This window comes from Balaenoptera ricei, chromosome 9 (assembly GCF_028023285.1).
Source record: "Balaenoptera ricei isolate mBalRic1 chromosome 9, mBalRic1.hap2, whole genome shotgun sequence".
In the NCBI taxonomy this organism is placed as follows: Eukaryota; Metazoa; Chordata; class Mammalia; order Artiodactyla; family Balaenopteridae; genus Balaenoptera; species Balaenoptera ricei.
In genome coordinates, this window is record NC_082647.1 from 80,994,388 (window position 1) to 81,021,271 (window position 26,884).

General features: G+C 34.1%; 1 protein-coding gene across 3 annotated transcripts in view; it reads left to right on the forward strand.

Annotated features, from left to right (window-relative positions):
- The window catches only part of SEMA3E (semaphorin 3E), a 261,910-nt gene that overhangs the window by 44,392 nt on the left and 190,634 nt on the right, over positions 1–26,884 (forward strand). The gene's annotated exons all lie outside the window — the stretch shown is intronic.

Sequence of the window (26,884 nt, forward strand, 5' to 3'; positions counted from 1 at the left end):
GTGCTTTTCAGCCTCTACATGCTGTTACTAAGTGCTCTTGATTTTATATCTAAGTGTTCTTTTAATCTGTGCTTTCCTTTTCATTCCCACAATGATAAACTCGTTAAGATAGACTACATATTTTCTAGCTGGTCCAAAATTCTCTCCCTCTCTCAGCAACCCCTTCCCCGAACACACACACACACACACACACACACACACACACACGTACACACAGACACACATACACACACAGCTCTCAGAGATAATTATTACTACATGGATTTGATTTTATGATATTGTCACTCCCCGCTTCAAAATATTTGATGGCCAGTGAAGTAACTAAAGTTTAATAGACAAGGCTCTCCATAATTTGGCCCCTAACTACCTTAGCAGTCTACTTCAGGAAATGCTTTTTAGGTCTCAGCTTAATTGACTTTATTCATGTCCTCCTTTTTAAAAACACTTGCTTCTCTCATTCTCCAAGGTACCTCTCTCTCCTATTTCTCTTCCCTCTTTGTCTTAGGCAGTTAGGATTACTATATCAAAGTATAATACCATAGCCTTGGAAGCTTATAAACAGCAGACATTTATTTCCCACTGTTCTGGAGGCTGGAGGTCTGAGATCAGGGTGCTAGCATGGTCGGGTTCTGGTGAAGGCCCTCTTCAGTGTTGCAGACTGTCGAATTCTCTTCATCATCACATGGCTCAAAGTGGGCAAGAGAGTTCTATGGGGTCTTTCTTTATAAAGAGGCTAATCCCATTCAAGAGGGCTCCACCCTCATGACCTAATTACCTCCCCCAAACCCCACCTCCTAATACCATCACATTGCATGTTAGGATTTCAACATATGAATTTGGAAGGGACACAAACATTCAGTCCATTATACTCTCTGACCAGGTTTTCTTCAGCTGTTTCATCCACTTCCTTTATTTTAGCTAGCACCTCTACGGTAATTATTCCCAAGTTTAGTGCCTTCAGCTGAGATACTTTGCTGAATCCCAAACTTACATATCAACTGCCTCCTACTTACTATATCCTCCTGGATACCAAATTGAACCTTTCACTTTCCTCTCCCCATTTACTATGTCCCTCTATATTCAGTCATCAAGTATTGTTAATCCCACCTCCTAAATATCACAGTGATGTTAGAAAAGTTCTAAGCCTTTTGGCTTAATCCGGATGATGACCATTGGTTAAGATGAGATAGGAAAAAAAATGTAAATTTGGGTCTGTTATTTTAAAATTATATGAACCAGAGAAAATGCTAAAAAGATAGGATAGATGCAATAGCACTTTAAAACCTAGAAATAATTAATGCTTTGTAAATACAGCAAGCAAAGTATTATCCTCAACATACCCATTAGCCTAACCCTAATTACATATTTATTTATTTTGTCTAGCTTCTGTCACAGCACAAAGCAGAAGTTTGATTTTGAATAGTAAATCCTCAGCTAGAGCAGCTGAATAAGTTAGAAGTCTCAATTTCATCCTTTTCCATGTAAATGATATTCTAAAAATGAAAGCATTACCATATATAGTATTTCTAAAGTTTATGGCAAAGATTTTTTTCAACATACTCTCTATAAACTGTGTTAAAAATATACATTAGCATATTAACACTGTGCTCTGTGAATATACAAATACCTATAAATATTTTTATTCCCACAATTAGAATAGAACATTCATTATAGTTATAAGGCAGTGTTGTGGTTGTATTTTTTTTTTTGTATGACTGTATCGGCAAACAGATTTAATGTTATAACTGGATCAAAAATGTTTGACTTAGAATTACGTAGAATAAATTGATGTACATCAACAAAAAATAAAATCCCCACCCTATCCCTTTCCCATTTGCTATGTTACAGTTGTCTTACCAAGTAGAGCTCTAGTTTCTTAGGTAAGTGACATAAACATTCTGAACTTCTATGATCATTATGAAAAGAAAAAAACTTTGAAATTCAAAATAATACCAGTTTTTGTATTTCTTGAAAGAGTTTTAAATGTTTATTTTAGTTCAAATCATGTGAAATTGCCAATATTTCATCATTTTGCTCACAAAAATGGCAGTTTTATATGATTAATTTATATGGTTTGATCCCACTCCATTAAATCTATCAAAGTTCTTAATTTCTATGTTTAAAAGTGTATGTTAAGTAGAAATGTTGAAAGGATATTTGAATTTGGCTTTACCAACTGGTAGCTAAAACTACTTTTGTTAATATTGTATTATATATGATAAATATAATACATAGTTTACATGTTACTTTTCTTCAAACTCAGGGTGTGGAATACTCTGAGCAATGTGTAGACTATAGTAATTGAACAGGAAGAAAATCACCACGCTATAAAAATAAACAGTTATAACTTGCTACTGACAGCAGGTCCCATGATATTCTATAATCCAGTGAAGATTTCCACACATACGAAAACATTTTAAAATAAACAATTCTGATGGTGTGTTTGCAGTTTGCTTACCTAAATTGTGTCAATGTTATTTCTACTGGCAGTAAAACTGAACATTTGTTTTTCTATTCTTTTGAGAATTACTCTTTCTTTGCAAATAACTCTCAGATAAAGTTATAATGTATGGATGATGTATGGAAGTAAATTGACAGAAAATTAATAACTTCCTCGTCGAGAACTGGTGGCTTAAATTCTCAATTCACTAATGAAAATGATTCCTATTTCATTTTGACTAATGTCTATAAAACATATTTTTCTTGTTGTTTGCCTCAATTAAGATGCTTTAAGTTTCAAGGAACAGAAAACACAGCCAACAGTGGGTTAGCAATAAGAAGGTTATTATCTCACATCTCAGGAAGACACCAGTTCTGTGATGGCATCAAAGATCCTGTCCATCATTTCATATGCTTATTGGGTTTTTTTTTAATTTAATTTAATTTATTTTTTTATACAGCAGGTTCTTATTAGTTATCCATTTTATACATATTAGTGTATGTATGTCAATCCCAATCTCTCAATTCATCCCAACATCACCACCCCCTTCCCCGCCACTTTCCCCCCTTGGTGTCCATATGTTTGTTCTCTACATCTGTGTCTCTACTTTTGTCCTGCAAACCGGTTCATCTGTACCATTTTTCTAGGTTCCACATGTATGCATTAATATATGATATTTGTTTTTCTCTTTCTGACTTGCTTCACTCTGTATGACAGTCTCTAGATCCATCCACGTCTCTACAAATGACCCAATTTTGTTCCTTTTTATGGCTGAGTAATATTCCATTTTGTATATGTACCACATCTTCTTTATCCATTCGTCTGTCTATGGGCATTTAGGTTGCTTCCATGTCCTGGCTATTGTAAATAGTGCTGCAATGAACATTGTGGTACATGCCTCTTTTTGAATTATGGTTCTCTCAGGGTATATGCCCAGTAGTGGGATTGCTGGGTCGTATGGTAGTTCTATTTTTAGTTTTTTAAGGAACCTCCATACTGTTCTCCATGGTGGCTGTATGAATTTACATTCCCACGAACAGTGCAAGAGGGTTCCCTTTTCTCCACACCCTCTCCAGCATTTGTTGTTTGTAGATTTTCTGACGATACCCATTCTAACTGGTGTGAGGTGACATCTCACTGTAGTTTTGATTTGCATTTCTCTAATAATTAGTGATGTTGAGCAGCTTTTCATGTGCTGCTTGGCCATCTGTATGTCTTCTTTGGAGAAATGTGTATTTAGGTCTTCTGCCCATTTTTTGATTGAGTCGTTTGTTTTTTTAATATTGAGCTGTCATATGCTTATTTTGATATGTTAACTTCTATCCTTAGGCTGATTCCTTTCAGAGCCACAACATGTCATTGCAGGCATCACAGGTAGACAGCAAAGTCCAAAGAAAAAGAAGACTGTTCATTTCCATGCAGCTGTTTTTATGAGCAAGAAAATCCCTTCCTTGTCCCTTGTTTTCATTGGACAAAAGTACATCGTACACCTTGGACAAAGTTAGTCATTGGCTAGGGAAAGGGAATGACCTCATGGGCTCAGACAAATCAATATCCCACTTTTTAGCTCTTCTGTACACACCTGGCAACAGTGATTGTGAACACTCAGACAAAATAGGAGCTCTACCAGCAAGGAAGAGTACAGTGCCTTCCATTAGGCCACCTAATGTTTCCAGTAGTCATCAAACATGTTAATGCACTAGACCTTGCCAGTGAATCTACTCATCCTCATTAGGCAAATCTGGGTGCAGTATTTAGTACCTCTGTCTAAACATCTGTTTAACATAGAAAAATGTCTAGAATGATACACAGCAACCTTGAGTAACTCTAGGGAACAGAATAGGGAATACAAGGGGAGATTACTTTCAGTTTTTAATTTATGTGCTTCTGTGGTGTTTGATTTTTTACAGTGAGGATTTGTTATTAATCTTTTAATTTAAAAACAAAATTGTTTTTCCTAATTCTGTAGTAAATTACAAAATGATTGCATTAAAAAGAAATATTCTTTCTGCAACTTTTTAAAAAGCTTAATAAAGCATGTAGTGCAGGGAGCAGGCTACTATGTATTGATCTGAGGAAACCGTTTCTCAAGATGCAAGGAGTTCATTATTGGACATGGTATACCGAAGTTAGTTTGGTATTTAAGAAAAGTCTTAACATGAAACAAGGTTTTTAGATCAAGCTTAAACTGTTGAGCCAGTTGAAACCCAGAATTTTTAGAGTATCCAGATCTCTACTAAGCAATAAAGTAGCCACTAAACACATGTAGTTATGCATTTGCAGTGTGGCTAGTCTAAATTGAGATGTGCTGTAAGTGTAAAATAGATACTCCTTTTCTTTTTTTTAAAATAATTAATTAATTAATTAATTTTTGGCTGCATTGGGTCTTCGTTGCTGCATGCGGGCTTTCTCTGCGGCGAGCGGGTCTACTCTTCGTTGCGGTGTGTGGGCTCACTGCGGTGGCTTCTCTTGTTGCGGAGCACCGGCTCCAGGCGTGTGGGCTTCAGTAGTTGCGGTACGCAGGCTCTAGAGCGCAGGCTCAGTAGTCATGCACGGGCTTAGTTGCTCCGCGGCATGTGGGATCTTCCCAGACCAGGGCTCGAACCTGTGTCCCCTGCATTGGCAGGCGGATTCTTAACCACTGCGCCACCAGGGAAGTCCCAATACTCCTTTTCAATAAATATAAAATTTGTTATTAAATTTTATTTTGATTACATATTGAAATAATACTTTAGATATATTTGGTTAATAAAAATATATTATTAAAATTATTTTTATCTGATACTTATTTACTTTTTTAAAAATGTAGCTCATAAAAGATGTAAAGTTACATATGTGGTGCACATCTGTGGCTCATATTATATTTCTATTGTACAGCACAGGTGTAGATGTCCCACGAGGAGGGCCAGTTAGGTTCCAGTTGTCTGAAAGCTAAGCAGCCTCATGTAAAGGCCAGTACTTGAATGTGCTGGGAATGAAGTGAAATTTAACAAACTCCCATCTTTAAGTCTCTCAGGAACAAGAGCAATTTTTAATATCCTAGATAATTATAATTTTTATATATATATATAATATAGGCAGAATCTCAATAAATAATCATCTTAGGTGGGAAAGAAACTCACACTGAAGAAACAAGAGAGGAGTATAAAACAAATAAGGCTACTTATTTGTTAAAAGTCTCAGGAAAGGAACAGTGTTGAGAGTAAGAGAAAATCTTGCCAATCAGATTATCTTCTGGACTAGGTATAATAACAACTGGGTAAAACTACAGTTAACTTCAGAAAATGATCATTGGTAGAGCCAGTGAAGTACCCTGAGGGCTGAGGATGGATGCACTTGATTCTGACTTGATGATGGAATTGAACACGGAAGTGAAGAGGGTTTCTACCCTTCTTTCCGACTCACACACCTCAGTTCAGTGAGCGGCAAAAGATGAGAAGTGAGGGAGGCATCCTTTTTGGAAGGTTCCAGGGCTGTCACCACAGAGACAGGAGCTCGTCAGCCTCTGTTGGGAGCATCTGAGGAGCAGCATGCTATAACTGTAAGATCCCCCAGGAGCTTTAGGAAGTAGCCATGGGGATTTGGGGATGAGATTTCCAGAGATTACACTAGTGGGGCTGTAACTAAGATTGCCTCTTTCTTTGTTTTTTATTATCATGACCTTTGTTTACTTTTCATGCTAATGTGATCTAAGGCAAATGTGGACTATTTAGAACATTCAGAAACGAGATGAAGTCATTAAAGACCATTAAGACAGAGGAAAAAGGGTCTAACACCTTTAAACTTTAAGCTATTAGCAAATGCATCTATAATAATTGTGTGACTTTTGTCATCTCCTTCACTAGCTTCGAATACTAATAAGTGACACTGCATTAATATTCAAATTAATTACTAGAGACTTCACATTAGATGAACCTCAGTGTCTTCACCTAGAAAGAGAAATACCTGGCTGCTTTTAAATGTCAGTTTCTTAATGTTCATCTGCCCAGGCACTGAACTACAGAGGTTTTCACAATGCTTATGTTTTTATTTTTCTTATTTTTTAAAATATCTTTACTGGAATATAATTGCTTTACAATGTTGTGTTAGTTTCTGCAGTACAACAAAATGAATCAGTTATATGTACACATATATCCCCATATCCCCTCCCTCTTGAGCCTCCCTCCCACCCTCCCTATCCCACCCATCTAGGTCGTTGTTAATAAACATTTTTTGAGCTTCTTTAAATGTATGAGAATCAATTATTATACCAGCATAAACACTGAGTGACTTTTAACATTAAAAATAAGTTAGTAAAGGGCTACTAGTATAAATATTGTCAGTTTCACACCAAATATAATTAACATATATAAAAATCAATTAATAACTGAAGTATAAAAAGTTATGAAAATATAGAAGTTGCTGCTTAGAGCTGTATTTAAATATTTTAATTACATAAGTAATTCTCAAATACCTGTTTGGGTTAAAAAATCATATAACACAGATTCATATTTTATAACACATTTTCATCTCCACTCCTTTTATATAGTCATTATCTTAAAAAATTTTGTAGTATATACTTTCAAACATTTTTCTACATAATCTTATGTATTTACAATATGCTATTTATAATTATGTATACATGCATATATATTCACATGACCATGTATGCACAAGTTTTTATATGTGTATGTATGGTTTTTAGCTGTTTTCTACATAAATGGGCTCATACCATAAAATAATAGAATATTTGGGAACTTGATTTTTAATCAACAGTATATCTGGGATTCTTCCTGTATCAGCATATCTAGATCTACCTTATTCTTTTAAAGGGCTGCTTAGATTTTTATACTATGGAAAAACCATAGTAAATAAAGTAAAATAACTTTCATTAAAATTGAAGAAAGCAAATTGCTTTATTTATGAGAGAATAAACTATATTTTTTTCATCTAGAGTATGTGAGCTTCCAAGGGTTTCATATGTGAGAAGATGCCCTGTATTATCATCTGCATTTACGTATAAGGAAACCATGTCCAGAGAGCATAAGAAACATACCGCAGGTCAAACAGTAAACTGTGTGCCGATGTCCTGTATTTGACAGCCTCCCATTTATGTCAGCAACGTGTGAATAAATTTGACTGAATTAAGGATGGTATAAAAGAAGAGATTTTTGAACTGAATATATAGTTGTGATGAAGCAGTATTTCTGATTATGGACAAACACACAAGTAAATACCTAATAGAGGGAGTTCCCTGGTGGCCTAGTGGTTAGGATTCTGGGCTTTCACTGCCGGAGCTCAGGTTGGATCCCTGGTGGGGGAACTGAGATCCCACAAGCCGCGTGGAGTGGCCAAAAAAAAAATACCTAATAGATATTATGGAATATAGGTTGTGATTGGTATTAAAATGAAACTGAATCATTCATGAATCCTTAAGTGACTGTGACAACATGGTAGCAGTTACCCAACATATGTGCAGCTGCATTGCTTGGATAAATTGCCATTTTAGTGGCAAATATATATATTTGTATATGTATACATACATATATGTAAATCTATTTAAATGATCTGCATTCCTTTTGCAAAGGATCGAACCCAACAAATTTTTATTGAATATTATAATGAATTCTTCTTAATTCCATATGATTAATATCTAAAGACACACTTTAGAGCCATGAAGCCCCCCCAAAGAGGTAGGATATGTATATCCACAGTCCTTTCCCTTCCTGTCTGCTAAAAAGATTCTGAGTCTGCTAGGTCGGCTCCTGGTCCTTTGCTAAGCTTAATCGGGGTAATGGTTAGAAAAAAAGTAGATACCAGGAGTGGTAGATTAAATTGGAAAGGACAGCTTTATTTCTGGAAGAGAAAAGTAATACATTCATAAAGGAAGGAAAGAGAAGAAAGTTTTTAAATTCTTGGAGAAAAGATTGAAATTTTTGTGGGCAACCTCTGTGTAAATGAGGTAGGAAGATGGGGAGGATTTTTTGCTGTACGTTATGAGTGGGATCTCTTTTTGCCATTTAGAAAAGATTTTAGTATAGATTGGTAAACTTTTTATGATTTTTCAAATACGAAATTAAAGTGATTAAAGAATAATTTGAAAAATAGATTGAATTTGCCCAAAAGTATTTAGCATGCTGTTTAAGGGTGTATAAAATTGAACAAAACATCTTGAATAAACAAACAAAAAGAAATAGCAAGAACAGAAGCAGAAAGTATTGGGAAGAGAAATACAAATGCATGAAAAGCCATAAAATATAATAAATACCAGGTTGAGGAGTGTCAGTTGGGAGTAATGAATTTTTAAATACTTCAACATGAAGGAAAAGGGCACATGATGAAAACTGAATTGTAAGAGAGTGAATCTTTGAGCAAGGTACAGTATAGATGTAACTGAAGAGAAATGGAAACCATATAAGAATGTACTACCATGAAACAGGCATGATTAATTAATAAAGGGTTAACTGTTTCCTACAGGCATTATTAAATACTAACACTTTAAGATAACAGGGATGTAACTGAATTTCTGACCTAACCTAAATTTATTAATTTCTGACCTAACCTAAATTATTAATTTACTAATATTTCCTGTGAGAAATATTAAATGTAAGGTAGAATTCAAAATATTATATGTAAACTGAGATTAGTAGTATATCCTAATGTATTTTTGAGTCAGATACTCCAAATATCTGATTATAAGATGTTACAAAGATATTATAAGATATTACAAATATCTAAATACAAGAATGAATGATCAACATGATTCATAGTACATCAGGAATTTATTTCCTGTAAACCTCAATGCCATGATATTGGTATATAGAAAAACTTTTGAAACTTAGATTCAGCAAAGTATACATTAATAAAAACCTTTTTCATAATAATTTAAATAAGATTATAGCTAACACTTATTGGACACTTACTATATTCCATGAATTCAATAAATTCAAAGTAAGATGCAGTATTAACTCATTTAATCCTCAAACAACTCTAAGTTAGTTACTGTTACTAGCATTTTAGAGAAAACTGAGACATTCATAAGTTAAGTAACTTGCTAATGTTGCCCATCTTTTCACTGGTGGATACAACGTTTGAATCCTGGAAATCTGGTGCAAGAACCTGTACTCTTAACCACTGCTTACCATTGCCTCACATAGCAATTCATCCAAGCTATTTTTAAAAGCCACAGCAAAGTTCATTTTTAAGGGAAAGCAATCACTCTTCAAAGGCACAACTTTTAAAACCAATTTGATGACTTTCAAGTGAAAGGCTTCCACCCACATAATCACTTCTGTGCTTTACAAAGAATAAAGGGGCACTTATTGTCCATACACCACATAAAAAGGGCTGTTTGTCAGATCGACAACACCTTGTTCCAATCTAATAATTTGTCTTCCGTATATTCTTCATATGTATACAGAGTGAATGAACTGAAAATTAAGCTTGCTTTAACTTTCAAGAGACACTGCCTGATAATCCATAATATATTTCTTTTTTAATTGAAGTATAGTTAATTTACAATGTTGTGTTAGTTTCAAGTATACAGCAAAGCGATTCAGTTCCATATATATAAATGAAACTGAATATATATATATATACACATATATATATATATGTATATGTTAATCCCCAACTCCTAATGTATCTCCCGCACAATCCCCGCTGCTGCCACTATACCCTTTGGTAAGCATAAGTTTGTTTTCTATGTCTGTGTGTTTGAGTTTTGTACATAGATTAATTTGTATCATTTTTTTTAGATTCCACATATAAGTGATATCATATATTTGTCTTTGTCTGACTTCACTTAATATGGCAGTCTCTAGGTCCATCCATGTTGCTGCAAATGGCAATAATTCCTTTTTATGGCTGAGTAATATTCCATTGTGTGTATATGTGTGTGTGTGTGTGTATATATATATATATATACATACACATATACATATATATATATATATATATATATATATATATATATATATATAGTACATCTTCTTTGTCCATTCATCTGTTCATGGGCATTTAGGTTGTTTCCATGCCTTGGCTATTGTAAATAGTGCAGCAGTGAACATTGAGGTCATTGAGGTGCATGTATGTTTTTAAATTAGAGTTTTCTCTGGATATATGCCCAGGAGTGGGATTGCTGGATCGTATGGTAACTCTATTTTTAGTTTTTTAAGGAACCTTTATACTGTTTTCCACAGTGGCTGCACCAATTTACATTCCCACCAACAGTGTAGGAGGGTTCCTTTTTCATCTCACCCTCCACAGCATATCCATAATATATTTCTTATAAGCCTCCAATTACTTCAAGCCTCAAAGTTACGATTCTGTTAACTTGAAAGAGGTGAGAAACATATGCAATTTATTTATTTATATAATTTATTTTATTTATGTAATTTATTTACATGAAATCACTTGACATATGATTTATTATATGTTTGTACTGTTGACATTTGCTTCATAGATGATATTCTGCAGAAAGTTCTCCAGTTTCTGTTTGGTAAACTTTAGAAAGGATTTAAAGAGAAACAGTAAACTTTAAGAACCTTAGTATCCAATTCTTCCTAGATGTATATCTACTCTAACTTTTCTTTCATTGCCTTCGATGTACAAAATGCAGAAATATGGCTGTTCTGATAAGAATGACTAGCAAAGAAGAAACTTCAGCAAAGAAGTTTCCTTTGCTGAAAGAAATAAGGAAACTGTGTATTTTTCATTTGCTTTTTTTTCTGTCTTCATTCTTACTATGACCCTTTAACTTGAATATAGCAATTTCAGAGCTCAGGGAAACCTGGAGTCTGTATTTATATTGTTGACTGTAGAGGTTATTTCCTTTGCTGGAGGATGGTGGGTAATGACAGACTGCACATAAGAAAATGGAAACCTGTAGATTTTTATTATAATGTTTGGAAGAAGATAAGTTTACTTAAAACAACTTCTCTTATAGTCTCTTCATTGGCTTGCTCTTGGTCTTCAAAGATAGGATCTTACTGATTAAAATAGCTTTCCAAATCTCTTTGGCTGCTTCAAAGTCATATAAACCTGAAACATTATATCAGTGTAATAGCTAGAAAGGACCTTCAAGATTCTTCAAATTTGAGATTGTATCTCTTTTGGCAGTCCCAAACCCTTCTGAGATCTGATGAAATTTATGCACGTTCTCCTTAGAAGAAGGTATATTTAACTATAACTAACATTTGCATGCTTGGCAGGAATTCAGGACTCTGCAGGTGCCCCACAAGGCCCACTAATATCAGATTCACAACTTCTAATCTGGCCCCGTGCCACTGTTTGTTACATATATAATAAATATGATTTGACAAGATGAAGATGATGACATGGGGATATGTGCTCAGCTGCGTGCATTTATCTCTCTATTTGCATATGCATGTGCAGTGGTATATTTGCTTTTTGTAATATATGTTAAGCTGAGTTTAAGAAATCCAATCTCTGCCTTCATTTACACATGGCCTTTTCTTCTTCTCTCCATGTGTCACTTACAAGAGAACACTTGTCATTGCATTTAAGGTCCATCAGAATGATCTCGTATGTTTTTGGGAATGCCATTCGACTCACTACACTTATTGTTATTGATCATATGTTAGGCAAGTGGTATTATATATACGATTTCTTTTGATTTCACCAAAATTCTGTGAAGTAGGTAGAAGGGTACTTATTACCAATGAGGAACTGGAGACCCACAGAAGTTAACATTCCAGACTTCAAACAGCTTCGTTAGTGGTGGAGTTCTTGCTTGGCCTATATTCTCACTGCTTAAGGCTTGTAAGGAGGACTCAGTTACCCAGAGTAAATCAGAACAAACAAATAAAAGTTCTTAAAGACCTCTTGGACTTTGTGATTTAATGAAATAGAAAATATATGAACACAAATAGCTGAGATACAAAATAGAAGGTACATAGAGTGAAGAGAAATATATGTAAATTGTTAAGGGTATTCAGAGGGAGCTGATTACCCAGCCATTTATCAGTTTGTGGTGTCTTAATACCCTAATATGATGAGGCTGATTATAAATGTCTCATGTGACAGTCTGTCTCATTATTTTAATAATCATATACGCAAATTTATGCTGTCTTACTTAATGAGCATTCAATCCTTCATCTATTCAATATTTATGGAGTACCAGAAAATTCTGTTATACACTTAAGATGTAATGGTTAAAAAAAACAAAAAACAAATGTTGTCTCTGTCCCAATATACATGCAAGTGCGAAAGACAGGCAGCAATGGAAAGGCAAATATATAAACTGGTTGCTAATATTAGTGAGTGCAAGGAAGGCAATGGGAATCTCTGTTAGAGCATACTGGATGGGATCCTAGCTCAGGTGGGATGGTGAGGGAAGACCTCTCTGTGAATGGGGCATTGCTGCTGAGCTGTAAGCATGGAGAAGCACTTACCTATGATAAGAGCAAAGAAAGAGCATTGTAGACTGAGGGAACAACATATTCAAGTCACCCAAGACCAGAGAATGCTTAGCATCTTCAAAGAACTGAAAACAATGATTAGTAATAGGAGTCTAACATACTTTGAAATAGGCAGGGGTCAGGAGATGCAGACTCCTGCACAAGGGAAAAAAATAAGGATTTTTTTCCTGGGTGTTTTGGGAAAACACTACAGGGATTAAGGAGGGAAATGACATAACTTGAGTTGCTTTGGGGAAGATTGCTTCTGCTCTTCTATGGAGCATGGACTGGAGAGGGGCAAGAATGGAGGGGGAGGGGCCAGTGAAGAGGCTTGGAGAAATTAAAAATTCTCTTTCAGTATTCAGAGTTCACTTGAATGATGGCCTGTCTCTGATATTATGAAGAGTACATTGTACCTTAAAAAACAAATTTTTATGTATAGTCAATAGTACTGTGTGTGTGTATATATACACATATATAATCAATTGTCTGGTACCAATTACCTCGTACTATGTAAATGTTGAATATCTTATATATATATATATATACACACACACACACACACACACACATATGGTAGCCATATTTGTTTCATTGTTATATAAAAGAGAAAATTTATCTAAAAATAATTTATCTCAGGAAGAGATTTGATAGCAATCCATTCTTTGTAGCATTTGGCTATCCAAATAAAAATTTATCATTAATAAATAGTGATCCTTATTTACCTGTCTGTACTGCTATGCAACTTTGCTTTCACTTGAACGCTTGATAGAGGTGTGACAGTCTACAGAGCAGAATGATTACTGGTTGTCAGACCTTCATTCAACCAATGGGAAAAGGAGATATATTATCTTATTGTCTAGATTTTCATGTGGACATGAACAATCTGAAAACAGAATTGTGTTAATTTGTGTCTTAGGAAAACTCTAATGCAGTTAGTTTCCAATTCCATTTTTCCTTATGAGTCCAGACTTCTAATTGTGATTTTATTTTTTTTTAACAGAGATAATACAATTCTTTTTTCCTTGTACATATGAGAAAAATACCTGTACTTGTGACTTCAATAGAAAGCAATATTCTCTCCATGACTCAGAAGTCAAGGGTTGGTATAGAGCTATGACCCCTCATTAGACCTGCCTTAAACACTTTAGTAGTCTTAAGATGTGTGATTCTATTTCTTCTCATAACACATGGAGAGGAATAATGGTGGTATTTTGCAGTTAATTCAGTTACTTTCTACCAGTGAAAATAGTAACAGGATTTCCTATTGCTAAGTCAAGTCCCCCAACCATTACCCTTGATTGGCATTGTAGACAAAACTTCTTGTGAATGAAATAAAAACATTCCTAATTCATTTCTACCTATACACTCTGACAGACTGTTTTTCATGGGGTTTTAGTTTAGTTTCTAATACTCTGACTTCAGTAACAGTTTAATGAGTAATTGTTCAGCTAATAGCTTTCATCAAATTCCAGATTTTAATGATCACTTACTGTGATATGAGTTATGTGTCATTTTATGCCATATTTGTTTTTAGATTTAATCTACTCATGTTTGCAAAATTTCTTTTCCATGGTGCAAAATTCAATTTATTAAATTGAAAATATTAAAAACAGTAGTTTGAAGATTTTAGTTTTAAGAACACTCTACAGGTTAAACAAATAAACATACCCTAAAAACCAAAATAAAAGAATATTTATAGTTTAAAACCCAGTGGTACTATTATTCACTAAGAAAGGTCCTTCAAACAGGAAAATTGATAGAATTCACTTCCCTCTTTTTGAAACATGGACGTTTAAGTTACAAGAAAAATAATTCAAGGTCCAGGCCTGTAGATGTTACTATGAGCAATGTAGTAGTCTGCTACAGTAGACTGTGTGGAACATTTTAAAAAACAGTTTGGAATCTTTAATGGTGAAATAATACTCAATGGTAGGGACTTAGAAAATATGTGTTGATTTTTATTTTTAAAGGTGTTTGAGGAGTTAAGAACCTTAGCCATGATATGGATCCTTGAAAGATGCTGAATCTTGTGAAGTTTTAGATCTTAATTCCAGTTACCATATAGAATGACTTTAGCATTCTGATATTACTTTTGAAGGGCTAGGATAATAAATCAGTTTCAGGGTAGACATGTACAAGGCTTAATTTATGAAACTTTAAACTACTTAACATTAACTTTGTTCTTAAAATCCAAATTTATCTAGGGAATGTAATAAACTGTGCAATAATAAAGATCTGATATTATTTTTGACCTGAAATTCAACATATTCATAAGTACAAGGATGAAGAATTAAAAATAAAATCCTTGGTAACAGTATTCATTGAACGAACATTCACAGTATTTAGTGCCTCATATTTGCTTGGAACAGGAGTTAAAAAATTAAAATAATATAGGCTTTGCCTTCAAGGGAAAGAGGAGAGGTTTATATAAATTGACAATTATAGTTCAGTGGCATAAATACTAAAATAGAGAGGATTAAGGAAGTCTAGAAAAGAAACTTATCAAATTGAAGTGTTAAAGAAGGCCTCCCTGAGATAATTCATGAACTGTGTTTGATATAAGAGTTGGAGTTAGTTATGTGGATGAGAGTTGAGGAAGTGCATGCAAGACAGGTGGCAATCATTCAGTTAGTAAGATACAACCACAAAATGATCATAGTCAAAATGGAGGAAGGACCAGTGAAGGTAAAGTGGAAGGGATGCACATGATAGATAGTAAATGGATAGAACATACAGGATTTGATGAGAAAATGGAAATGAGAGAGCTAAGGTGCTAGTAAGGGTGACTTCACCTTTGACCACATTATGTAGTTTGCAGTAGAGGTGATTAGTGTAAGGAGAATAAATTTGAGAACAGTCAAGAAATTGTGGAATTTGTTGAGCAGTCAAGAAATTTTCTACTTTAAAAATAGGGAATAGAGAGATTAGAATATTCTGCGTATTTGTAATTATTCCTGTTGAGTTTTAGGAAGAATTTTGGATAAAGGACTTAAGATGTCATCAAGGTCATCCTTTTACCTAAGTCAAAATTTTTGTTGTTGTTGTGCCTTTTTTTTTTTTTTTTTAACGGAATTCACTCATAGAACTAAATTGATTGTTTTTTAGGCAGGGTAGAGTGTGCTTTGGTTAACTAAAGTGGGCAAAAGCAAGAATCTTTATTATGTTCCTAAGAATGACTCATTCCTTCAGTGAGTTCATTCACTGTTAGTCTTGCAAAAACAAATTTAACAAGCCAGATTTATGGACTAGTCTTAGGTACTTTTCTAGCTAGACAATCTTTAACTGGCTGTGGTAAATGTGAATTAAGAAAGGAAAAATGTAATTGTGGTGTTGAAACTTGTTCCTAGAGTTTTTATCCAAATTTACTTTATATTTTATATACAAAGTGGAAAATTATACAAAACATTTTGCATTGACCCAGAATTTTTATTAACGGTTTCTTTTTCCATATTTCTTAGCATATACCAATGGTATACAAGTGATATTTAGAAATATCTGCCAGTGTAGTGGGCCAGTTTTAATCACAACCTGATTTACACTAATCTGTGTCAAAATATACTGTACAGTTGTGCAACTCTAAATTCTATTTATTTGTCTATATTACAAATGACAGACTGATTTTTTAAAAACTTTTTCTAAGATATTTTTAATTTCAAATTTTAAATTTGAATTTGAAAATTGGTGGTAATTTTTTAAAAGAATACTCAAAATTGTTCTGCTAATCCAAACTGAGATTATCACACTAAAGCAATTAAAACATATGAGTAGATTGCATTTACATAGTTTATTATATAATACACAATTTATGCATATAAGCAATAGATTTTAGTTTCTTTCAAAACAATCTCTGTCCTATTAAAGTATAATTAAATAATGTCATTCAACTATGAAAAGTAAAAATCTAACAAAACTTCTATCCAATTTGACATGTATTTGCAAACAGTTAAATTACATGATAGGATAAATTATATTAGATCTTTTAGAATCTATTTGTCTTAATAAAACATAGCCAAACTTAGCTGTTTATATATTAAATACTACAATATGAGTAGTTATTAATTGAATTTCTATACACTTCTGATTAATTCGAATAATGGTACTAACTGATTCCATAACTTCTGTGACTTATTATTCAAGGACTTAACAAAGCTCACAAGTCTAAAGGGCCGATATTTGAATAAGCTGTCTTTTATTATGTCTACATTTAATCAAATTTAGGCATAATATATTTTTATTCTGAAGTCATCTGCTTTTTATTATAGTGAGTCCTTCATTTCTAGGTCTTCTCTTTTTAGTTATAACTGATTCTACTATGAGAGGAAGTTTATTTTGGAATAGTCATGGAAGAAAATAAATAGTCTCTAAGTTCATTTTAATAATTACTTTTTTGTTTGCTTTATACATTGCCATGAATGTTTAAAACATTTTTCTGTGTTGAATGGTACCTTTTAATAGTCCCCACTATGGAGTCTATCTTTTAATAACTGCAACAGTAAAAAAGGTGATTGGCGTAGCAATATTACACGATATAGCCATTAAACCAAATTTAATATTAGAAAATTAAAAAACTTTTTGGGGAATGTGTGAAGCATTTTTATTATTTTATTGTAGCATTTTCTTATGAGAAAGCTGTCATAGTCATAACTGGATGCAAACAACGTTCTTTCACAAAAACTTAGAAAGGTAGAAAGTATGAGGTAATATCCTTTGCCTTACATGTGCCAACATTATGAGTTAATACTTAGATATTTTTCAAATTCTGGCAGCTATTTAGATTACACATGTTCCTCAGAATGAGTGTATTTTAGGTTTATTTATTTAAAAATAAAAAAGAGTAATATAAAAATTGAGATTAAAATTTTATACGGCAACATTTTTGCTATTTCCTTATGGATTGTTAAGATGCAAATGCTGTAAGATTATTTACACTTACGATAAATATGAAAGAATTACAGAATATTGCATTATTTTCAAACTTCTGAATTGAGATTTGTTTCTTCCAACTATATTTTAATTTCAAAAATTCCCTTTTTCTCTCCTAGGGCAAATTTTCCTCTATTCTCGTTTTAAACTGTCTGTCATCTATCACAGGCCGCTAGAATTAAAATGAGTGGATAATCTGCCAACACTTTATTTCAATTTCATCTAGTTTTTTGTATATTAGAGTATTATAAAGATTTAACTCATTTCGGTAAAGCATTACTTATCTATGTATCACATTACAGTGATTTCCCCTACCTGTAAAACAAATGCAGTACTGATTAAGTGGCTACCTGTGAGACATATGTGATTTCATAACTACTAGGACATGTCTTGGACGTTGCATTATCCCCTAGTATTTTTTGAACAACATCTTAAACCTTGGCAAGTTACTGATATCCTATTGTTCAAATTCTAACTTCAGTGAAAGTTGTAGTGAGTATGGCAAATACAAACTAAACAACAAAGGGCTGTCATACAACACAGGGTTTTTAAAACTTTCCTCAAGTTTTGGTCATTTTGGACGAAAGGAGCTGTATATTCTTCCAATGTCTATTAATTTATCTTTTTAATTCTTCATTTTTTTGAGTTCTGTATAAAATATGTCTCAACTCTTGTTAGAGACTAAGGGCAGGGTAATGGCATCCTATCTATCTATCTATCTATCTGTCTCATCTATCTAATCTGCTATCCATATATATCTGTCATTACATGTTGATACACATGTTCATGTATAAATTTTAATATAAGTATTTTAAAATTTAGATCTAACTCTTTGGTGGTTTGAATAGTGATTAGGTGCATAATATATATAAGTGAGGTGAGTATAAAACATTGCATAAGTGAGAAAATGTTAAATCCAATTTATAGGTTTTAACATGATATAAAATGAATATAACTATCATGGAAATTATTTAGAATTTAACTAATGATGATGACTATTAAATATAGATCAGTCATGTTCTTTCAGCATAATACATTTTACACATTCATCTAAGATATTAAAAACACAGGTTTATATGGCAAATTCACTTACAGAAAAAGGCTGCTAATTAGAAACTCCTTGGTAAGTTTTAGCATTTCATGGTTATCTATCCTGTGACATTTTCCTCTTGTTTTTTAGAAACAGAATCCTAATTTTTAGCTGGGCTTAATGTTACCTATTTTAAAGCCTGCATTTCCTGTCTCCCTTATAATTTATATACTATTTACTCAACATTTACATACATCTGAAATTTTCCAATAAAATTTATAAAATATTAACTGTCGAAACTCGATAGATAAACTTCTAAAGAGTGCTCATGTAAATTAAAGAATAAATGACCAAGGCATCTAGCATATGCAAATAAAAATTTTTTATTATTTATTAAGATGCTGGCTGTGAGAAACAAACCTTTAGTTGATTATCATTCGCATAATAATTCTTACAATGAAATTTATTTTTATGCATATCGTCAATAGATTTATATCCTAATATATATTCCAGTTCATATTCTTCAATAATAATGTGACACTGTTCACTTGAAGTTATCTTTTCTGTGTGAACTAATATAACAATACACTGAAGCTCTGCAATTGGATAAAACTTGACCACCCAAGTGCTTAACTACATGGATAAAGCTTTCTTTGTAATGCTGTAAATAGGTGAGTTTATCTAGTTATTTATGGATTTAATGAAATTACACTCTGCAGATTATAGCATGTATCCTTGTTCTTCCATTAAGGATTTATAAATTGGTATTTTCCCCTATAAATACAAGGGAAAATGTTAAAATAGCTCTCCTTTTTCTATTATTCTGAGGGTAGAAAAATCAGAGAGGAGATGGTATATATCTTTGGTGTTCAGAAAGAAATTGACCCACAGCTTACAGTAACATTTAATTATCACTGAGAGCACACTCTGTTGCAGCAGTTCCAGAGAACTATGAGCCCAAGGGCTGACATAAAAATAAAAGAAATCAAATAGTTTTGCATGAGAGTTTTTTATCTTAAAACTCAAAAAGAGTAGAACACAGGAATATGAGTAAAATGTCAGGCATATCAGAAATCACTTTTGATAAATACTTGTTGAATTTAAGTGGAACCAAGTAAAACTTTATCTAGTAGCATATGTAAGTAAAATCAATCAATAATATTATTAAGTATTAATAAAAATTACTATTTTTACTTTGTCTCTAAATGGTACGTATATTTAAGATATCATAGTCCATCGAATACAGTGCTAGATCTGATCTTTGGTTTGATTGTTTCTTGTAAGCAAGTGATAAAACTGTGATCTATTTCTATCCAAAGAAAAATTTAAGATATTGCATCCCTGCTGCCACCCTCCTCCAACTAGGGATAGGAGGGGAGGTGTGTACTGTTACTTCTAGCTTTTTAGCAAAGCTGTCTTTTAGGGTAAAAACAAACCTACAATGAATCAGACTTATTAAACAAATGCACATTTCAAAGAGAAGTGAAATAGTAACCTATTCTGAAGCCAGCAACTAAAATGAAATACCAAGTGGAGAAGTGTTTTCTTTCTCAGCAAAAGCTACTGTCTCCTCATTTCTGTTTATTGTTCCCTGCATCAGTTGGCTTTTGCTGTGGATCAAACCACTCTAAAACTTAATGACTTAAAACAGTCCAGTTTCTTTTGTTCACAGTTTTGTGGTTGGAATGAGCAGGGTCTCTCCTGGGCTCTGTCATGGGTCTGTGGCTAGCTGCCAGGTTGGCCGGCCATGGATGATCTAGAATGGCCTCACACATATCTGGCTATTGGCAGATGGCTGGCTAATGGGCTGTTGGCTGAGGCTCCTCACTTCTCTACGTGACCTCTCATTCTCCAGCAGGTTAGCACAGACTTGTTCACTTGGTCTAAGGTTTCCAAGCACAGCATGAGAGAGGAAGTCTCGGTAGGCAAACTCTGTTGAAGTCTCCACTTGTATAGTGTTTACACTTATCTCATTGGCTAGAGAGAATCACATGGCTCAACACAGGTTTATGTGGGTGAGGATTACCCAGTGACGCAGATGCAGCAAAGGGAGTTAATTACTGACATTTTGCTAGCAATCTCCCTCACTCTCCCTTTTTTTTTAACTTCTTTTTTTTTTTCTTCTCTCCCCTTTTTTTTTTTTTTTTCAGAGTATGGATCTCCTTCTCATTGTATGTATTATTTCTCTTTTATTTCTTTCCCATGGGAGAGATTCCTCTCCCATATCCCTATCCTTTCCATTTTCTTTTATTCTTTCTCTCTTTTCCTAAGGGTGAAAAATTAAGTTAAATTTTATTTTCCCACTTTTACTAAGTAAAGGTTTTTGACTAATATCAAATTAGAAAAATAGGATTATATCCCCTTCTATAGCTTTGTTCTTAAATCCTAAATAGTGCTGGGAACAAACTTGAGATCTCTTTCAGGCAGAACAAGGCCTGAATGTTGAAAATTCTACACTGAATAATGCAAGTCCCTAAGGATTTGGGTTGCATTTCTATTTAGTAAAGAAATGGGAGGAGGAGTCAAGGTTAATATTTGAAGATCAAGCTGCAGTCCTAGTATTTACATATAAAAACATGAGCATTGATCAGAGGCAGGAGAACTTGTAGCTCTAAAATTTACAATCTTAGCCCATTTTTAAAGCCTATTTAAAACCTTACAATTGCTTTCTTTTAAATGGCTTCCAGGAGCCAGTAATGAAACTGATTAGAGCTATTTTTTATTATTTTTTTTCACCTTTCACATTTCCTTTTTTTTTTTTTTTTAGTTTTTACAGCTTTACTGAAAAATAATTGACATACACCACTGAATAAGTTTAAGGTATACAGCATGATGGTTTGATTTACATATATTATAAAATGATTACCACAATAAGTTTAGTTCTCATCCATCACCTCATATAAGAGCTATTTTTAAAATTATCTTATTTTATAAAATGCTAAAGGAAACAATATTACACAAGGTTAAAATATTTTTCTGATAAAAATAAGAACCCAAGAAGAGTGGAGTATCTGATATATAATAAAACAGCTATTTTTATTATTACCTCCACAATTTAAAAGGATAACATTAATGTATACATTTCTTTATTTATGATGAACTAGCTACTCAAAGAGGAAAGATAAGAAAGCCAAAACAATAGATATTAAATAAGTTGAACTCCCTAATTTTGAAGGTTATATTTAATTACAGAGGTCACGGAAAATTACAAATATATGCTCATTATTTATGCTTAAGTCAAAATGTCTTTATCTTCCTCTTATTTTTATAACTGATCAGACAATTTCAGAATGGTGATAGCAACCAACTAGATTTCCCTCCTTCATTCCCAGAATGTTGATTTTTGCCAGAAAATATCAATTTTTCCTGTGACAAAATTTGTCTTAAGACAAATTAAACATTTGTGTATGTGTCCATACACATTTGTGTTATGAATTTTAATTATGTTAAATATGGTAGTCTGTAAAAGTATGAATTTGACTAATTTAAGGATAGCTAAGAAAAAAATGCTTGAAGACCGAATAAAGTTGACAATGACATTCTTCTTCAATGTAAGAGTCTTATAGAAACCAATTCTGAGCAGTCCCTACAATTTTAAAAACAATTCTAAAAATAAAATAGCTAACATTTATTGAGTGTCTATTTTGTACTCAGGATGTGTCATCCCTAGTTGTCACAATATTGCCTGTATTCCTCTAAAAATAAGGTTGTTGACAGCTAGAAATCAACTTGCCTTGTATCAAATAACTATAAAGTGTTGGAACCAAAATTCGAAGAGTCCAAAGTTAATGTTCCAAAATTTTTCTCTATCTGATAGTTTCTTACAGAACTCAGTTTCGGCTGCTTGACACTCAACCGCCAATAATCAAAAGGCAAGTGTCAGTAGAAAGGAAAGATGCTTTAATCAGAAAAGCCGGCAATCTGAAGAGAAGGTGGACTCATGTCCTGAGACCAACTCTGAAGATTCTGCTCAGCCATGACAGTTTTTAAAGGGAAAAAGGGGGAAAGAATCTCTGTGAATCATCAAGGCAGAAGGTTAGGTTCTGCATCATTCTCCATTGCCTGCAGACTAGCTGACTCCCTTCAGATGTTACCTTCCCCATGTGATCTGCCTGCAGGATTGGTAAGGGGGCTGTTGGGGGTAAAGAGCTAGTCATTATTTAACTGTTTAATTCTTCATTCTTACTTCTTTTAATCTAGGAAAAGAATCAACAGGTTAGATAAGGCATGGTGTGCATTTGGGAGGGCATAAGTCAGGAATTAGGATAAATTGCCTAGTGATCTTATTAGGTTCTTTCAAGGTTAAAGGGGGACAGAAATGGGCAAACACGAAAAGGACAAAAGAGCTGCTTTCATGTTTATTTCTTTGATAGAGAATTAAGATTGTCATAAACAAATTTTTTAGGCAAAGATTGTAAGTATGAAGTTGTCAATATGCTGGAAAACCAAAATAGCATATAAATAGACATTGACAGAATGAAGGGGAAAAAAAGTTGTTCTTCAAAACATGCTAGAATTTAGAAAAGCTAACTATGTTGGGGAAAATAATCAGCACTAACAACACAGACTGGAGGACAGCCGTTAAGGTATAATGCCATGAGAATGTCTTGGACCTGCAGGCTAAAATCAAACTCTCTGCTCTTGAAGGGAGAAAAAGCCAATACCACAGTAGGTCATGTTAGAACTTGTATAAGATGATGAGCCCAAGGGTTAATATGTCTGATGTAGACTGAAATAGTAACCCCACATATGAAATAGAATTTAAAAAAACATGAGAAAGGCCAGAGAAGAATCAATCATTGATTTTAAGGTTGTAAATGTAGCATATGAGAAGAGGCGAAATGAGTTAGGTGTTTTTAGAACAAAAGAATGAAAACTTTGGGTAAGGAAGGAAGGAAGCGTATAAATCAAATACAACTTTAAGATGTGTTCAAAAAACTGAATCATGGTAAGATTTAAAGTTCTCAGAAAAAGCTTTTTAAAAGAAATAAGTTAATGTGGAGAAGCTATGGGGCGGGGGGGCAAAAGGAGTAACTTCTTTACTGTCAATATGATAAAATGCCAGAATTCCAAAGATCTCATAAAATTTCCACCCCTGGAAAGTGAGAAAAACATTGACAGCTGTTTGTTCTGTTTCAATATCCTGTAGCCTTGAGGCAAGGAAGCTGGAGCAAAAACACTCTCAAGTCTCTTCCACAAAACCAGTATTAAAGTTTGGCTATCAAGTATATATTCTGGACATCCATACACAAATTTGCAATGAATGGCAAAACACATTAAACCTTCATGCATTTACTATCTATTCCCAGGCAGTATTTTTGAGTTCACAATAATTTCTAAGCCTATCATTATTTTCTTTTTTAAAAATTATATTTATTCTTTTTTACCAACCACAAAATTTTCATCCTTCTGTTCCATCATTCCTGCAAACATATATTAAACAACAAATATGAGCTGGGGGGACATCCCTGGTGGTCCAGCAGTTAAGACTCTGCACTTCCACTGCAGGGGGCGTGGGTTAGATCCTTGGTCAGGGAACTAAGATCCCGCATGCTGCGTGGTACAGCCCAAAAAAACAAAAAAAACAGAAAACAAGAAAAACCCAAATATGAGCCAGGTATTGAGTCAGGTGCTAAAGTTACAGCAGTTAAAAAGGCAATTTCCCACTTTCATGGAGCTGACGGTTAATTGGAAGAAAGATTTACATAAATGATTAACAATTGTTATACAACAACAATGCCTATGGGACAAAAATATTTACTAAAGATATTTTAGTAAAAATGGGAGTGATATATTGGTGGAAAACTTTTTAAAATATGCTAATGAAAGTGTAGTGTAGAGAACAGTGATCCAGAAAGACCTGAACATGGCATTCCAGGAATGCAGTTTTGTGAATGTAATTTTTTCTGTAACACTTGAGGCTTTTTTTTGTTAAGCTCCTTACAATATAATTTTCCCCCAGAATACAAGTTCATTTTATTTTATTTTATTTTATTTATTTATTATAAATTTATTCATTTATTTGTTTTTATTTTTGGCTGTGTTGGGTCTTCATTGCTGTGCACGGGCTTTCTCTAGTTGTGGCGAGCAGGGGCTACTCTTCGTTGCAGTGTGCAGACTTCTCACTGTTGTGGCTTCTCGTTGCAGAGCATGGGTTCTAGGCGCACGGGCTTCAGTAGTTGTGGCACATGGACTCAGTAGTTGTGGCTCGCGGGCTCTAGAACGCAGGCTCAGTAGTTGTGGCGCGTGGGCTTAGTTGCTCCACGGCATGTGGGATCTTCCTGGGCTAGGGCTCGAACCCGTGTCTCCTGCATGGGCAGGCAGATTCTTAACCACTGTGCCACCAGGGAAGCCCACATGTTCGTTTTAAAAAGTGACTTTATTTGCAAAAATATTTTGAGAGGCTATATTAAGCAATGGCGTTTTAGAGAAACAGAGTTCATTGCCCACTAAGAGATTTTAATTCTGTATTTTATTATATTTCCAAAATCATCCTCCATATAGAATTATAGGAAGTTTGACAGCTCTTATTTGGCACTGTTTTCATACATGATAGGTTGGACTGGTTGAAAAATGAAGGGATACATGGTCAATCTAGTTGAATTGTTGTCATCTTAAATTTAAAATTGATTGATTGTATTTCTATTTTGGTGAGTTGAGTTTTAGGCACAATTCCAGACAGATACCAAGTAGGAGTTGATTAACAGCTTTGACGCCTGTGGGCAAGAAGAATAATGTGAAAAGTTGTGTTTAGCTTAGAGACAGGAAGGCTAAATGGGGGTGGGAGAATCCTTTTAAACAGTTATGTATTTATATTTTCATACAATTCAAGTATTGAGGAACAATTAAACAGAGAATCCACTGAAGTTATCAGGAAGCAGGTAGAATAAAGGTAGACTGACATATTTGCATTGAAGGGATAAAGCAGCAGTTCTTTAGTTTCTGATTAAGTAGGTCTGGGTTAAGACCCTAACATTGGCATTTCTAATGAATTCCCAGGTACTTCTACTGCCTGAGGTCTGGGCACCACACTATGAGACTCACTGGCTTAGAGTACATCTGGTTAAGAGTAGTAGCCTTTGAGTAAAAAAGTAATCAACAATAAAAACAAAAATAGTAACAGTAGTGGCAGAGGCAAAGCAATGGCAAAAGAAAAAGCTGTGGGCAAAGTGTGCTAGGGAGTTGTTTCATTGTATGCTTTGTTACAGCTCATTTATAGAAAAGTTGACGTTCCCACGGCCCTGCTGCCTTTAAATTATCATGTCCTATTACAAGTGATAATCATGACACTGTAAGCTCCATGAAGCCAGGGACTTTGCCTGTCTTTTTCATCACTGTGTTTGTTACACTGTCCCTGACTGCACAGTTTATTCAACCCATGGGCTGTCTAAGGACCAGATTCTGACTCTCAGGAATCTGAACTGAGACACACAGAGGATGCCCACAGTGGACACTGGAGCTAAGAAGTGAACTGATTCCACCAAAATCATGAGTAAGTGGAAACCAAGAGTAAACAGGGAATCCAGTAGGTAGAGAGGAGAGAGCTGGAGAAGATGTAGCCCCATTCTTGAAAGCAGGTGGTCTGCTTCAAATGACTTTCCCTTGCCACTGAAATTTGCTCTATTTTGTTTCCTCTTTTTAGATTCTTGTAAATTTCCCAATATCTATAGACTAACTCTCCCCTCTCTCCCCTTTTTGAAGATAGATTGGATATGTCTTTGCTCCATGCCACCAAAAAGCTCACGCTAGGACCAAAAGGCTCATTTCCCTGGCATTAGTTGCAAACGTTGTAATAGCCACTTCTAAAGGTTGCAGAAGGCAGTTTTGTCAGCTGAAACCAAATTCCCTTTGCTACAGACAAATGAGGTTTTCTAAGGAAGATCCTGCTTTAACTGTCGATATCTGCCAATCTCAAGGGAGAGCGGGGGCAGAATGTGCCTTTCTGAGATAGTGCTTTTGCTGTCATAGTCATTTTATACATTCAGCTGAAAAAGGATATTCCACTCTGGCTGCCACTGCCTGTAGTCCTGGATGTGTACCTGGGTTTCTGAATGCTTCTTGGCAGGAGCCAAAGACAGGTGGGAAAAT